Genomic DNA, 17,182 nt, shown 5'->3' on the forward strand with positions numbered 1-17,182 from the left:
GAGTCCCCTGCTTTTGCTGTCGCTGGCGAGATAATGCGATGTGCCTCATCTCGTCTTTCTAACTCTATCAGCTGCCTCACAATTTCATCCTCATCACCAGTACAATTTACCCCCAATTGCTTCCCTAGGGCCCACAGTATAGATGCTTCTTCCTTATCATTCTTTAACCAGAACAGTTTATTACAATTTCTAAATCCAGAATCAGTAATTGAATTGCTAAAGGAGTGCAATAATTGACGAACCTCAAGTCTTTGAGATGCACTTAAAGAGGAATTTGGATGCTGGCTTTCACCACTCTCCGCCACCCCTTTATTGCTGATCATCGCTTGTCTGGATTCACCACCTGCTAACGGAGAAGGGGAACTCTCCACTACCATAACCTTGTCAGAACCCATCACCTCGTCGTGGGACTTTGAGCTGGGAGAGAGTCTCACCGGACTTCGATGCTCATAGGATGAAGAGTCGTTGTTGTCAAAGTGATTCTCGTTAGAGGCAGTAGCAGAATGGGATTGACCTTCCCCAACAACAGAAACAGCATTCGGGCACAATTGGGAGTCCTCTCGTAGTGCAATGAGGCCCAGCTCTTCAACAGATAGCTTAATATTCTCACTGGGCTCCGCCACAAACACATTTGGGCCTAAACCCGATATAGGTCCAGTAGTCCAGTCAACACCCAATTGAATTAGATCTACCGCCACGGTTTCATGCACCAACGACTGCTCTTTACTTAGGGGACAAGTTGACTTAGAGCTCGCACGGGAACCCACCTCGACAAGAGCAAAGTCAGAACAGAGAAAATTTGAATCTTTATCCTGATCTATTTGTAGATTAGTTAGGGTATTCTTATCATTTTAGAAAATTTTAGGCTTAGTTCATAAATTTTGGTAAACATCCTCTACCAAACACTATTAACAATTGGGGTGGAGTGAGGTTGGTAGCTCACATGGTTGAGTTAAAGGTAATTGCAGGTGAAAGATCAGGATTGAAACACTGATGCAAGATAATTTATACTAATTTACTGACATCTAAACATTTGCTTATAAAAAAATCCTTTACCAAACACTAGCTTTTAAGAATTGAAAAGGAAGTAGCGCGTGCAGGATCTCGCGTTGTTGGCGCGCGTGGTCCAGATGGTGTGGTCTGGAGATTGATATGGCAGAGCTATCATCAAAGGGACTTGTGGTTCCGTATTACCCACCGTACGTCCGTACAAAGGACAAGCCACCGACCCACTTGCTTGTTATGATGATTCACAGCAAAGCAAAGACATCTTCAGTACTACTTTCTGACAGGGTTTTCCACCAAGTTTTTCTTCATGGCCCCACTAATATCAAAGTCCGAATCATATTTTAACTTTTTTTTATCAACTTTAATTTGAATGAATTAGGATTTCGAAAAATCAAATGATTCTAGATTTTTTATTTGGCTTATTAGAAATGCTTCATTGACATGTCCAAAATTTTTTTGGTTGAGTGACATATCCAAGTTTTTTTTTAAGATATGTATCCTTTTTCGGAGGCAATCCTGTTCGAGCTGAAAAATTTACATTATAGTGGGACTAACTCTCTTAGCGGAGGTCTTTTCCATCCAAGACTCGAACTCGAACCCGATGACATACATTTCCTAAGTTTCAGAATTGAGAGCTAAGTCACCAAGGTTTCATGAGTGTGTTCTTCTTTTAGGTTTTCTTTCTCATAGGTTTTGGGTTAGGTTACCATCTTGCTATAAAAATCTTCTTCTATATATTCATCAATGGTGAAATGGCGCCATAGAGTTTTTTTCGTCATTGAAATTGTACAAGTAGTGTTCTTGCATTAGGTTTTGAGTTGTGAGGTAGAGAATCAGTGAACGACTTTTTGTTAGTCTTGTAATGAATACTTTATCAAATAATGGAGAGTGAATCAGAATAAAAATCATGATGTCATATGTTTTAACCCTTTCTCTATATGTTTTATGCATGTTCTTGATGTTAGGGCCGTAGAAATTGAGGCTTTTGTGATTTCTGGTTGAATCGGTGTTACAGGTTCATTGTATAGTTTATATATAATTTGTGTGAATCTTTTGCATAGATGAATTGATATTTAAGTTTCTTCTACTGTAAAAATCTGAGTTTTCTTGAAGTCGATAACAAATTTCCAGGAAAAAACAGTAATAAATTACCATTCTCGATAATAGATTACCAGAAACTATAACAGATTACTTAAATGTAATTGTTTTTTATAATTGTGATGTTTTGAGAAACTAATTCATCCCCTCATAGGCGTGCATGACTTATGTTTTACAATTAGTACTAGAACTTAGTTGGATAGGTTGTTCCTAAATTCAGGTAAATGCCACTTAGAATGACAAGCTCTAGTTCCTTTTTAGGTGAAGGCTCAAACATAAATTGACCTCATAATTACACCGGTGAGTGTTATAAATTCTGAAAAATAGAATGAAGATCTTTATTGATTCACAGTACTTTTATGTGCGGAATGATATAGTTAAAGGTCCATTCGTACAAATACTATAATCATAATATTAGTTTAATATTTGTTGGGTACATAATATTAGTTTAATATAAAAAGCATTTTATAATAATTATTTGAAAGAAAATAAAAAGTTCCAAGTTTAAAATTCAAATTATTTTAAACGTGCGATGTCCATTATTTGTAAAAAGAAAAATAAAGATTAAATAGTAATTATACATCATACTTTTTCTCTTTACATACAGATTTTCTCATATCAAACCATTTAAAAATTATCTCAATTTTCTTTATTTTTTTCATTTGCCTTTCTTTCCTCTCATTTTTCTTTTATAACAAAACAAAGCCTTAGATCTGACTTTTTCAATGGACGTACAACACTTGAATTTGAGACCTTAATTTATTAAGGGAGTTGAGACATTTACCACTTAAAAATCAGTCAATTGTTGTTTCGTTTGTGATGTTACTGAAATAAACTAATCGAGTTTTTTTTCCCAGTCAATCACTACTAATCAATGTTTGAAAAACATTTCCAGCTGCAATCTGGGCCACCTGTGCAAATTTTCCCTTACACGTGACAGCAAAAATTTGGTTTGGTTCCTTGCCTATTTACTTTGCAAGTTCCCTGTGCCCCTTGTCTATTGACCCTTTCATGCTCCCACAACCACAATCAAGGGATTCAAGTTAAGAGGTTGGCATTGCGTAGGCCCCTATGTTCTAGCTAGCCTTCCTCATACTTTGCTTCAATAGCACAAACTGGTAGGTTTTCAGTTCCACTCATGCAATGCAAATTGCAAACGGATAAGAACAAAGAGAAATGAGATTTTTACAGGTTGGCACAAATTACATTTTGGAACAATTTCTAAAATGTTAATAAGTCCAACTTATTCGAAAAGCACTTGTATGGCCAAAATGCTCTGTTGCATGAGTACGGCTGTTTTGGCCGCGTACCTGTACCGGGTACGTACCCGGTACGCATACGCTGTGGGTACGTACTCGGTATCTACCCGTTCCAAAAAAAAATGGTTCCTGGGCTAAAAACGACGACGATTTGTCTTTTTTTTTTTCCTGGCTCAAAACTACGTCGTTTTGGCCTTTATATATTTTTTTCCTAGCTCAAAACGACAACGTTTTGCTTTTTTTTTGCATAATTTATTTATATTTAAATATTATGTATATTTTATTATATATTATATTTAAAAAAATATACATATATCTAACGTACCCGTACTCCTGTTTTTTCAAAAATCGCGTACCGCGTACCAAATACCGTACCCATACCGGGTACCGTACCCGTACCAGTGCAACACAGCCAAAATGTTTGTGAAGAAACGACAGCTTTTTTTTTGGATAATAAAAGAACAGCTTTTTTATGCTGTATAAGAATTAGCCTTGATTGGAGGATTGAGAGAAACTTTGTAAAAATCAATGTTATGAGCAATGACGGATCCAAAAGTTTTATCTTGTGGTAATTGAAATACATAAAAAAGTTGTTATAATTAGTTAAAGACCGAGAATCAAAAGTCTTAAATTAAGACAGACCTTGTGAATGAAACTCATTCTTAAAATCTCGTTAAGTATCATCTATTACATGAACTAACCATCTACTCTATCAGTTTGTCATAAAACATGATAACATCAAATTATGATTATGTGAAAATTATCTCATGTTTCTTCATGTTGATATTTTGAGTTTATATCTCTTCATAAATATTTAAAAGACATCACATACCTATATCTATTTAATACATACGTACGTGCGGAAATAGATACAAAATTTTTATATGAGGAAACAAGAAAAAAATTCCACATGAGAGAATTTCAAACCATGAGATATTTTGAAGTCCGAACCTGTGCTGATACTAATACAAATTAGTTAATGTGATGATGATGTATAAGTATATTGGGACATATGGCGTTTGGTGGGTGCAGTACATTAGTGTGGGGCAACTATAATATATATTAGTACAAACCTAATACACTATTATTATAACATATTATTATTATTAGTATGATGTTTGAAAATGTTGTGTGTGAAATCCCCCCCCATCATCAAGATAGACTTGTCCCTGGTTATGAGTAGTTAAATCAATTGAACTAAATCAATAAAAAATAAATATATAAATACTAATTTAGTTACTATATATATATATATATAGTGGCGGAACTTGGAGGAAAATTTTAAGGGAGCCGAAATAAAATTTCAATACATAAATTAAAATATTTTATCAACAATACATGTATATATTCATACAAAAGAAAATAAAGATGAAATTTATATACATGAATATTGAAAATTTATTAAAAGTTATGTTAATAATTTTAAAAACTTACTTCTCATTTTTTTCAATTTTTAGCTTCTTGATATATATATATATATTAATAATGTTGACTGGATTTATATTACCTTTTGATAATTTGTTTTCTGAATTTTTTTATCATTAATAATGTTGACTTAAATAAAAATTTAAATAATAGTAGAGAAAACAAATAAATATTTAAAGAGATTATCAAAAAAAATTATTTAAAAAGACATTTTAAAAATTCTACACACTAACCTAAAGCTAGTTAAGGGAGTGAAACAGAAAAAAATAACCTAAATACTGACACATACGGGATTCGAACCCAGTATCTCAAAAAGAGAGGAATGATGACTTTCCACCAAGTCACCACGAAGTTTGTGTGATAGTATACAAATTACACTATATATAATATGAGTGAAACATTTTTTTTTATCATGGGCATTGTGTAAGAGTTTTCTAAGAATTTTGAAGGAGCCATGGCTCCCTTATGTCCTCTCCAAGTTCCGCCCCTATATATATATATATATATATATATATATATATATATATATAGGGAGCATATCAAGTGAGAGGAATAGTTTATTGTGAGAGGTGAGAGCATTACATATTAACCGTTGGATTAATTTATACGGTTCAGATATTTTATTCAACTGAACTGTGCACGTGACACTCTATTATTTTCCCAAAGCCCCACGCGCACTGAAAACCCCTTTCATCTCCCTGCTTCGTCTTTCCCACTGTTCTCCTTTCTGCCATTTCCCCTCTCCAATTTCACACAACCGATACAAAAAAATGACCAAATCAAATCCTCAATTCAATTGGGTTTGGGGTCATGGAACATATATATCAACAATATATAATTTAGTTGCAGATCTGTATAGCATTTTACCCATTTTTCTTACATCACCCCCTCTAAATCCAATTCACTGCTTTGATTGCAAATCAGCGTGGAACCTTCAACAACAGCGCCCCGACTGGTGAGCGACCTTCAACTACGCGAACTCGCCATGGTGGTTCCGATCTATCGAAGTCTTGGTCCATGACGGCGGTGCTGTTCCAGATCTGGACATCGGTGGGCAGCGGTGGTGCGTTTGAGGCAGAGAAAAGGAATGGGTCAGATTGGTGGTGAAGAAGGTTGATGTGGTGGCCGGTGATGGAATGAGAGGTGGCGGTCGACGGCTGGCGGCTATGGCAGAAGCGGCCGGTGAGAGATTTTTTGGAGGAGGAGGTTGGGAGAAGACAAATCAGATGAGGTGCGCGTGGGGATTAAAAATTGGAGTTTGGAGTGTCACGTGGAGGGTTATAAATGAGATTAAATCATGACCCTTCAAAACTATCGAATGGCTATTATTAATCCCTCTCATCTCTCATAATAAACTACTCCTCTCACCTGATATGCTCCATATATATATATATATTTAGTTTCTTTTTGTGGTGGCTTAAGTCTGATTCAGATCTATACTGCTCAACTATTAAGAACAACGCAGAACCTAACTTATATTTCTAATTTATTTATCTGTTTCTATACAACCAGGTGATGGCGATGATACTTACGGGTGAGGAAGATCTATCTTTCTTGATGCTTCGCTCTTTCTCTTCTAAGCTTTCTTTCAGATCTTCCCAACCATATATATATATATATATATATATATATATATATATATATATATATATATATATATATATATATATAGCATGTTCCTACTTATATCTAAGACAAAGGAGTACAGCGATGTCAAGAGATTTCCTGGTTAGGGGTTTAAGACCAACTTGAACACTACCTATATGAAGATAGTTGAAGTTCTTGCTGATATGTTCTTTGATGCTTTTTTCGGAAAGCAGATGGATTTCTTCATCATCAGATCTGAGCTTGTAGGTTTGTTCAACGGTTTTGATAATGAAATCTGATCGTTTGAAAAAGGATCCGTTTGGTTTGTAGATCTCAGCATGAGAAATTTTTGGAATTTCCCAGTTGTCAAGATCTTGATTGATATCTTCAAAATGAATTTCTTCTTTGAAGACAGATTTGGATAATTGATTGGATTGATGAGGATGATCGATAGAAGAAGAAGAGGGTTGGGAAGATCTGAAAGAAAGCTTAGAAGAGAAAGAGCGAAGCATCAAGAAAGATAGATCTTCCTCACCCGTAAGTATCATCGCCATCACCTGGTTCTATAGAAACAGATAAATAAATTAGAAATATAAGTTAGGTTCTGCGTTGTTCTTAATAGTTGAGCAGTATAGATCTGGATCAGACTTAAGCCACCACAAAAAGAAACTAAACAAGGACATTAAAAATATTCAGAACTTAATAACATGTCTGTAGTATGGCCAATATAGACTTACTGCCACACAGGGACTTACTGCCTTCAACGCCTCCGCTGCAGAGATGATCATAAGTCTGAATAGTAATAATCCTAGAAGGTTTTCAAAAGAGCTTTCATTTTAGTTTAGTTCAAAGTGTACTACCAGACCAGATCCCGACCATAGTGCTTAATTATATAAGAACAGAACAGAGAAATAACTTATATCTAACATATTTAGCATGTTCCTACTTCCCCATCAAGCTCTAATACCAAGAGGGGGTCGGAAGCAGAAGGAGGGGGATGAGAAGAGGATTAAGAGAAGTAGGACGCCACCACGGAGGGGCTTTTTGCAGAAAATTAAATTGCAGAAATTAAAAACAGGAATTAAAACAGGAGGCTCAGCCTTCCATAAACAGAAAAATAAAACTTGAACAAGATATATATTACATAAACATAGATTACAAAACTGAAACTTAAAAACTGAAAAGATTGAAAGAAAGGAAAACTGAAGGAGAACTTACAGAAGGAATTCTCTCAGTGTTTCTCTCTCTAAACTCTCTATCTAAGCTCTACCAAACTCTGTCTAACAAAGCTCAGAAGATGCCTATTTAAAGGGAAAAATTGGTCACTGTTTAAATAGTTCCGGTTGAATAGTTCCGGTAGACGGTACTATTTTTCGGGCACTATTTGCTACAGTAAAAAGTTCTACTGTTGCTACAGTGGATTACAATAATAGATAGAATTATTACAAAATTGAATGATTGTAAGACGACAAAACAACTTTAGCAGAAGTCTTCATCATCTGATTATGTAGATTCATGGACAAAGTCTGACCCAAATGAGGACGACTGGTCGGTGATTTTGAGTTGAGGGGCCTTTGAGGATGAGGCCTGCTCAATTGGCTCCTTCAATAATTGAAGAGCAGATTGAAGGTTTCTCAGCAAGTCTTCTTCTATTGAAGCTCTTGCAAGGGCCGCTGTGATGTGGGCCTTTTGGTTTAGCAAGAGACTAGTCTGTGGACTTGAATGCTTGAGATATTTCTGATTGGTTTTGAACCATTGGCTCACATTTTCTTTGTGGGCTTTTGTCGCATCAAAGATTTTCCACCATTTGATGAGAGCCTGTTTGTAAAGGATTGGTTGGGTTTTGGTCTTAAGACCATAACGCCAAGAGAACACCCAAGAGAGGGAAAAGATTGTAAAAAAGTTTAAACAATCTGGATAATTATTCAACTCTTTGTTCCAGTGTTTAATGAAGTGATTGTATCCCTCAAGAACTTCAGAGGGGAAAATTTCAGCTGTAGGTCCAAAGAAGTTCCACCATGAATGAAACCAATTTGGAAAAGAATATTTGTTGGTCCATTTAAAATAAATGAGCCAAGAATGTTTGAAACTTTTGTTTTGCAGACCAAGGATTATATTATCCCAGGCCCTGATATAGTCCCAATAATTAAAACCAACTGGGTCGAAATTCTGGGATAACTTTTTGTAACTGTTTGGATTTGGTCCAAAGTCATTGGGACGAAGGACACGGAGGATTTGTAGTGTAGAATGGGTAATTAGGGAATTATCATTTTTATCCCTAAAATGTTTGATTTCCACACTGTTTGTGTCAACCAAAATAAACTCATAGAATCTTTGGGTTTTGATTGGGTGAGTGGGATCAAGATGACTTGGGAAGAGCTTGGTACCAATTTTATTGGCCAGGTTAACTCCTCCAGAATTGTCCCACCATTCTGGTTCGATGAAGGTTTGGAATTTCATATCTGCTTTAGCCAAGTAACCTGAATTTGGGCTAGGTCGGGCAACTGGGCTAGGTTGGGCAACAACAACAGGTTTTTTCCCATCATAAGTTGCTAAGCTTCTGGTTCTATCAATAAAAGCTTGGAGGGATTGAATTTCTTGGTCATCATCTTTGTCGGCGATGCTGGCCCAAGATTTATTTGGAAGTTTGGTGAGGCCTTGAGGTATTTCATCTAAGCCTGCTTGTTTGAAGGCAAGAAGTGTTGGGATGGATAAAGCATAATCTGCTTTAGTTTGTTTTGGTTGGGAAGATTGGGTCTGAGCAGTGGGCTCAATTTTTTGGACAGTGGGTCCAGATTGGTGAGCAGTGGGCTCAGATAAGATTAAAGGGTCAGAGATACCTTTATTCCTTTCTCTGCTTTTGCCTCTTCCTCGTGAGGAGGAGGAGGAGGGGACTCTGGAGGCCATGTTAGGTTCTTCCCTGCAAATATTCACGAGTAAGAAAATCAGGGAGAGAATTGGTAGATCCTTTTATATATTCAATATCAAAGTCAAAAACACTTAAAATAGCTTGCCATCTGGCAAAGATATGTTTTGAAGCTAAGTTTTTGACATCTTTTTGTAAGATTTCTTTCGCAGATTTGCAGTCCACACGGACTAAGAATTTTTTATTAATCAAATCAGATTGAAATTTTGAAATAGATAAAACGATTGCTAAAACTTCTTTTTTGACAGTAGAATAATTCTGCTGAGCAGGATTCCAATGTTTTGAAGTAAAAGCAATAACTTGTTCCTTGTCAAAAACCTTTTGTTTCAAAATACCACCAAAGCCAATATCAGAGGCATCAGTTTCAATAATTTTGAAAGCTTGAGGATTAGGGAGATAAAGACAAGGGAGATTCTTGACACGAAGTTTGATTTGTTTGACCACATTGGTATGAATATCGGACCAAGGTGGAGGATCCTTCTGGAGTCTATCATGAAGGGGTTTGATTATGGTACTGAGTTGAGGACAGAAGTCCGCAACATATTTGAGACAACCCAGGAATCTTTGTAGTTGGGTTTTGTCAATGATTTGATCAGGGAATTTATCAGTGAACTCGATGGCTCTATTGATAGGAATGATGGTTCCTTGGTGGATGTTGTGACCAAGGAATCTGATTTTGGTTTGGAACAAACTGACCTTTGTCTTGGATACAGCCAAGCCATTCCTTTTGATAACCGAAATGAACGTATTAAGATGTTTGAAATGTTGATCTAAAGTTTGGGAAAAGATAAGAACATCGTCAATGTAGACAATAGTGAATTTGGAATAAGGATTGAAGATTTCGTTCATAATCCTTTGGAATTCAGATGGGGCGTTCTTTAGCCCAAAAGGCATAACGTTCCACTCATACTGCCCAAAAGGAACAGTAAAAGCAGTTTTATACCTATCCTTTTCTTGTAATTGGATTTGCCAAAATCCAGACTTCATGTCGAATTTTGAAAAGATCTTGGCGTCATGAAGCCTAGCCAGGAGATCTTTCTTGTTGGGAATAGGATATCTAATCCAACAAAGAGCTTGATTGAGAGGTTTGTAGTTGATGACCAGCCTAGGGGTTCCACGTTCTATCTCAGCTTGCTTGTTGACATAGAAGGCTGCACAGGACCAAGGGCTCTTACTCCTGCGAATAAGCTTCTTTTCAAGAAGATCATTAATCTCCTTTTGGCAGAAATGAAGAAGTTCTTCATTCATTTGAATAGGCCTAGCCTTGGTTGGAATCTGTTTGTCTGAAAAATCTTTTTCATAAGGAAGTTCCACCATATAGCTCTTCCTTTCCCAAAAGGCGTTGGGTAGATCAGAACAGATGTTAGATTGAATATCTTCCAAAATATTCTTAATCCTTGATTTGACAGAAGGTTGTTGCAATTGAACCTCAATGGTTTTGTAAGAGATTTCTTCCTTGAGGAAGTTAATCTGCTTCTCCTTGTAGGATATTGTAAGATCAAGTTTTGATCTAGTAGTACAACTCTATGTTTTGATGATTACAAGTTAACCTTTTGATATGAACAATTGTGGTACTCTAACGTGTTTTTCTGAGTGTGCTATTTACAGGCTCTGACCTCAACTCAATCTCACACAAATCAGAAGCACTGTGTATAAAGAGCAACCCAAGCAACGCTTTCGCATTCACCATGTTCAGTATGAACAGTGGAAAAGCTTCAGAAGTTCTGAAGTTATACAAACTCTGATGTGGACTCAGTCACTAGAAGCTCTGAAGATCCAGAAAGTCTGATAACCAAGAAACACTGAAGGCTCAGATATTCTGATGGTGTAGAAGACTCTGAAGATCCAGAAGCTGAATAGTGGAAACTCTGATGTCCAGAAGCAAGATACTCTGAAGACCATGTTCTTTCCTCTGAGTTCAGAATCAGAAGAAACAATGGTCAGAGGATCTGGGCTTTCCCTCTGACTCTGATCAACCGGCTTCACAAGTTCCAATATGAAGCATTCCCCTGATCAGAAGTCTCCTAGGTTTAAAGGTCAAGTCGCTATCCAAGTACAAAAGCAACTGTACCTTCCTGATGACCTACCTAACAGTCTCAGACACAGCAGAAGCTGGATTTTCCAGAACTGCCCTCCAACGGTAGCATTTCCCATGCAACGCTCAACCCTAATCCTTGGAGTATATAAAGAGGCTGATGACTGAAAGAAACGGCTAGAAGCATTCACATACGCGCAAGACAAACTTAAATTCTTCTAAGCTTTCTTTCATCTGAAATTCATTGAGTTTACTATTAGCTTTTTAGAAGCAAATCTCTTGTAAACAATTCTTTGATAAACAGTTTGTTTAGTTCCTTTAGGAGATCAAGGTTGATCGGATCCTAGAGAAGACTAAGAGAGTGAATCTTAGTGTGAGCTAAGTCAGTGTAATTGTTAGTCACTTGTAGGTTTCAAGTGCAGTTGTAACTCTTACCTGATTAGTGGATTGCCTTCATTCTAAGAAGGAAGAAATCACCTTAACGGGTGGACTGGAGTAGCTTGAGTGATTTATCAAGTGAACCAGGATAAAATCCTTGTGTGCTTTTCTATCTCTTATCTTTAGCACTTAAGTTCTCGAAAGATTTGTCAAAATCTTTAAGGTGGAAGTTTTATACTGAAAACGTTATTCAAACCCCCCCCTTTCTACCGTTTTTCATACCTTCAATTGGTATCAGAGCGCAAGTTCTGATTACCACACCTAACAGTGTTCAGTGATCCGGGCCGGTGTGAAAAACAATGGCGGCCACCACCAGTGAAACTCAAAGAGATGGTTACAATGCAAAGCCTCCTATGTTCGACGGTCAAAGGTTCGAATATTGGAAAGATAGACTGGAAAGTTTCTTTCTGGGTTTCGATGCAGATCTCTGAGATATTATTGTGGATGGCTACGAGCGTCCAGTTGATGCAGATGGCAAGAAGATCCCAAGGTCAGAGATGACTGCAGATCAAAAGAAGCTGTACTCACAACATCACAAAGCAAGAGCAATTCTTCTAAGTGCTATTTCCTATGAAGAGTACCAGAAGATTACAGATCGTGAGTTTGCGAAAGGCATTTTCGAATCTCTGAAGATGTCTCATGAAGGAAACAAGAAAGTCAAAGAGTCAAAGGCATTGTCTTTGATCCAAAAGTATGAATCCTTCATCATGGAGCCAAATGAGTCCATTGAAGAAATGTTCTCCAGATTTCAGTTGCTTGTAGCTGGCATACGACCTCTCAACAAGAGCTACACAACAAAAGATCATGTCATAAGGGTCATCAGGTGTCTTCCTGAAAGTTGGATGCCTTTGGTGACTTCAATAGAGCTCACGAGAGACGTTGAGAATATGAGTTTAGAAGAACTCATCAGCATTTTGAAATGCCATGAGCTGAAGCGCTCAGAGATGCAAGATCTGAGGAAAAAGTCCATAGCCTTGAAATCTAAATCTGAAAAGGCTAAGGTTGAGAAGTCAAAAGCTCTTCAAGCTGAAGAAGAGGAATCTGAAGAAGCATCAGAAGATTCTGATGAAGATGAGCTGACTCTGATCTCCAAGAGACTCAATCGCATCTGGAAGCACAGGCAGAGCAAATACAAAGGCTCTGGAAAGGCAAGAGGAAAGTCTGAATCCTCAGGTCAGAAGAAGTCCTCACTTAAGGAAGTCACATGCTTTGAGTGCAAATAATCAGGGCACTACAAAAGTGACTGTCCAAAATTGAAGAAGGACAAGAAGCCAAAGAAGCACTTCAAGACAAAGAAGAGTCTGATGGTGACATTTGATGAATCAGAGTCAGAGGATGTTGACTCTGATGGTGAAGTCCAAGGACTCATGGCTATTGTCAAAGACAAGGAAGCAGAGTCAAAGGGAGCTGTTGACTCTGACTCAGAATCAGAAGGAAATCCTAACTCAGACGATGAAAATGAGGTATTCGCTTCTTTCTCTACCTCTGAACTGAAACATGCATTGTCTGATATTATGGATAAGTATAACTCCTTATTGTCTAAGCATAAGAAGCTGAAGAAGAACTTATCTGCTGTTTCCAAGACTCCTTCTGAACATGAGAAAATTATTTCTGATTTGAAGAATGATAATCATGCCTTGATCAATTCTAACTCTGTGCTTAAGAACCAAATTGCTAAGTTAGAAGAAATTCTTGCCTGTGATGCCTCTGATTGTAGAAATGAATCTAAGTATGAAAAGTCTTTTCAAAGATTCCTAGCTAAAAGCGTTGATAGAAGCTTAATGGCTTCAATGATCTATGGCGTAAGCAGAAATGGAATGCATGGCATTGGCTATTCTAAACCAATTAGAAATGAGCCCTCTGTGTCTAAAGCTAAATCCTTGTATGAATGCTTTGTTCCCTCTGGTACCATATTGCCTGATCCTGTACCTGCTAAAGTTGCTAAAAACCCTCTTAAAAAGGGATCCTTCTCTATGACTAAATATCATGCAAATATTCCTTTAAAATATCATGTTGAGACACCCAAGGTGATCAGAACCTCTGGGGTAACTAACAAGAGAGGACCCAGAAAGTGGGTACCTAAGGACAAGATTATCTATGTTGCAGATATCCTTGATAGCTCCACTGAAACACCAATCATGGTATCTGGACAGTGGATGCTCGCGTCACATGACGGGAGAAAGGCGTATGTTCCGAGAGCTGAAACTTAAGCCTGGAGGCGAAGTTGGCTTTGGAGGAAATGAAAAGGGTAAAATTGTTGGTACTGGTACTATTTGTGTAGATAGTAGTCCATGCATTGATAATGTGTTATTGGTAGACGGCTTAACACATAACTTATTGTCTATAAGTCAATTAGCTGACAAGGGTTATGATGTTATATTCAATCAAAAGTCCTGCCGGGCTGTAAGTCAAATCGATGGCTCTGTTCTGTTTAACAGCAAGAGGAAGAACAACATTTATAAGATCAGATTATCTGAGTTGGAGGCTCAGAATGTGAAGTGCCTTCTGTCTGTTAATGAAGAGCAGTGGGTATGGCATAGACGGTTAGGGCATGCCAGTATGAGAAAGATTTCTCAGCTGAGCAAGCTAAACCTTGTCAGGGGCTTACCCAATCTGAAGTTCGCTTCAGACGCTCTTTGTGAAGCATGTCAGAAAGGCAAATTCACAAAAGTCCCTTTCAAGGCAAAGAATGTTGTCTCAACCTCAAGGCCGTTGGAACTTCTGCATATCGACCTTTTTGGACCAGTGAAAACTGAGTCTATAGGTGGCAAGAGATATGGGATGGTTATCGTTGATGACTATAGCCGCTGGACATGGGTAAAGTTTCTAACCCGCAAGGATGAGTCTCATGCTGTGTTCTCTACCTTCATTGCTCAAGTGCAAAACGAGAAGGCTTGTAGGATTGGATTCTGGCCATGGAAGAAGAATTGAATCAATTCTCCAAGAATGATGTTTGGAGCTTAGTGAAGAAACCTGAGAGTGTCCATGTTATTGGAACGAAATGGGTATTCAGAAACAAGCTGAATGAGAAAGGAGATGTAGTCAGAAACAAGGCAAGGCTAGTTGCTCAAGGCTACATCCAGCAGGAAGGAATAGACTACACTGAAACATTTGCTCCAGTAGCAAGACTGGAGGCAATCAGACTGTTGATCTCTTTTTCAGTAAATCACAACATAGTTCTACATCAGATGGACGTGAAGAGTGCCTTCCTAAATGGTTATATCTCAGAGGAAGTCTATGTTCATCAACCCCCAGGTTTTGAAGATGAGAAGAAACCAGACCATGTGTTCAAATTGAAGAAATCACTCTACGGTCTGAAGCAAGCTCCCAGAGCATGGTATGAGAGACTTAGCTCATTCCTTCTGGAGAATGAGTTTGTAAGGGGTAAAGTAGATACAACTCTTTTTTGCAAGACTTATAAAGATGATATCTTAATTGTGCAAATTTATGTTGATGATATCATATTTGGTTCTGCTAATCAATCTCTATGCAAAGAATTTTCTGAGATGATGCAGGCTGAATTTGAGATGAGTATGATGGGAGAATTAAAGTACTTTCTGGGAATACAAGTTGATCAGACACCAGAAGGAACATATATCCATCAGAGCAAGTACACTAAAGAACTTCTGAAGAAGTTCAACATGCTGGAATCTACAGTGGCCAAGACTCCAATGCATCCTACATGCATTCTGGAGAAAGAAGATAAAAGTGGTAAAGTATGTCAGAAGCTCTATCGTGGCATGATAGGTTCACTTCTATACTTAACTGCATCTAGGCCAGACATACTATTTAGTGTTCACTTATGTGCTCGTTTCCAATCAGATCCAAGGGAAACCCACTTAACTGCTGTTAAGAGGATCCTAAGGTATCTGAAAGGCACCACTAACCTTGGCTTGATGTGTAAGAAAACATCAGAGTATAAGCTTTCAGGTTACTGTGATGCTGATTATGCTGGAGATAGAACAGAGAGAAAAAGTACTTCTGGAAATTGTCAATTTCTGGGAAGCAATCTAGTCTCATGGGCAAGCAAGAGGCAATCAACCATTGCACTATCAACTGCAGAGGCAGAATATATCTCAACAGCAATATGCAGCACTCAGATGCTCTGGATGAAACATCAGCTGGAGGATTATCAGATCCTTGAGAGCAATATCCCAATCTATTGTGATAACACTGCTGCAATCTCATTGAGTAAAAATCCTATCTTGCATTCAAGGGCAAAGCACATTGAGGTAAAGTATCACTTTATTAGAGATTATGTACAGAAGGGCGTACTTCTTCTGAAGTTTGTTGATACTGACCATCAATGGGCAGATATCTTTACAAAGCCCTTAGCAGAGGATAGATTTAATTTTATTCTGAAAAATCTAAACATGGACTTTTGTCCAGAGTGAAGATGGATCAGAACCTCTGACTATGATACTTCTTGATCAGAAGATGTCTAGTCCAGAAGGTAACTCAATCAGAGTGTGTGTACCCACTGGTACTGACTCTGAAGCTGAGACAGCAACCCGTGTGTCAGTATTTCTGATGCATAGTTCCTTGTGCCCGTGTGACAGTCTGTTATGATTGCGTGTAGATGTGCTTCTCTCCTGTGTGTGATTTGTGTATTTACTGTTACTATCTATCTTTAATTTTCAACCGTTGATCTTAAAGTTCTTTTTGAATCAACAACGGTTATTTGTCAAAACCCACTATACACACACGATCTCGTTCACTTCCGGTTTTTACTCTCTCTCTCTCTGCTTTTCGAAACCGCTTATCCTCGATTTCTCTCTCGATCTCTCTTCATCATTCAACCTTCATCTTCTACCTTAAACCTTCAACCACTTCAAAAATGGTGAGTCAAACCAGAAGAACTACTGCAGATGCAACCCAGTTCCCTCACATGGTAGTTGGTCTAGCAACGGGTCAAAGGGGCCCTGAGAATCCGACACCAGATCAAGGTCAAGCTCAAGAGCAGATTATTCCGATTGCAGAACGGGGCTGTGCCGTTCACTGCGTATATGTTCCTGAGGAACTTCAAGTCCTGGCAGAATGGAGATTCGACCTCGACAACCTGGCTGCAAATGGGTATGATCTTCTTCCTGAAGTCCAAGTTCAAGGTTGGGGAAATTACTTCAACAGACTTCGAGGACCGGTGTATGATAAACTGATCAAGGAATTCTGGAAGCACGCCGACTGCGATGATACTCAGGTGGTATCTCACATTCTTGGAAGAAAGATCATCATCACAGAGAAGTCCTTCGTGAACTTGCTGGGTGCAGACACTGCTTTTGGGTATCGTTTCCAACTCACGGAATCGAAGCTGAAACCCAGCACCAAGGATACAATCAACAAGGCCCTGTACACCACTTACAAACCGGGCAAGACGAATTACAAGGTGATGGACCTTCATCCCAAGCT

This window comes from Lotus japonicus, chromosome 3 (assembly GCF_012489685.1).
Source record: "Lotus japonicus ecotype B-129 chromosome 3, LjGifu_v1.2".
NCBI classification, from domain to species: Eukaryota; Viridiplantae; Streptophyta; class Magnoliopsida; order Fabales; family Fabaceae; genus Lotus; species Lotus japonicus.